Here is an 838-nt window from a genome sequence, read left to right on the forward strand (position 1 = left end):
TTTACCGTTCTTACGTCTTTCCATACCTGCCATTATTCTGAATCTATTTTGAACATCATTTTTGTTTTGTTCATTACTTTGAACTAATGTCTAAAAGATAGCAATTTAAGAAATTTCAAATTTTGACTTTTGTCGCTGACTTTTAGAGATTTTATTTAAAGCATTTTTTAAACTTCCACAATTTTATTGCGATCGATCTGAAAATTTTCATGTAGATAAACATTTTGATTGTGAACAAAAATATGCTTTCAAAATTTAGATATCACTTCCGGTTTTGACGTCATTCGCCTCCAAACTTCAAATTTCAACTTCCGGAATTTTGTAGATATTTGAAAAATTCTTTTTGCAATTAGTTATAATTGTCCCCGCAAAGATTTTGGAATCAAAAATTTTGACCCGGAAGTATTGTGTAAGACGCCATCTTGATATGACTCATTTTTATAAAACTCAAAATGGGGCCTCATGGTAAAATTGGATGTGCGTAAATTTGATGTTTATGTAAACTACAATCGATTGCTAACAAAACATGGGAAGCCGATTTTTGAATTTTGGCTTTGTATTTTTTTTATTTCCGGTTTTATGTTTTCAGTAATTGTCAAAACTATTAAGGCTCATATCTAGTGACTTTGACCTTTGGTGACCTTGTGACCTGAACAAAAGTTGTTGCCTCTTACGAGATCTATCCGATTATATCTACACTTTTGTTGGTCATCGTTAACTTCCGGTTCCACAGCCATTGGAAAATCGCGATTTTTAACTTTGAAGAGCTCTGTCACGTGACCTAATTAACATACGACATAAATTCTTATATATTCTTTGAGTGCATGAAATTTCCTTT

Source organism: Lottia gigantea (assembly GCF_000327385.1).
Source record: "Lottia gigantea unplaced genomic scaffold LOTGIsca_208, whole genome shotgun sequence".
NCBI lineage: Eukaryota > Metazoa > Mollusca > Gastropoda > Lottiidae > Lottia > Lottia gigantea.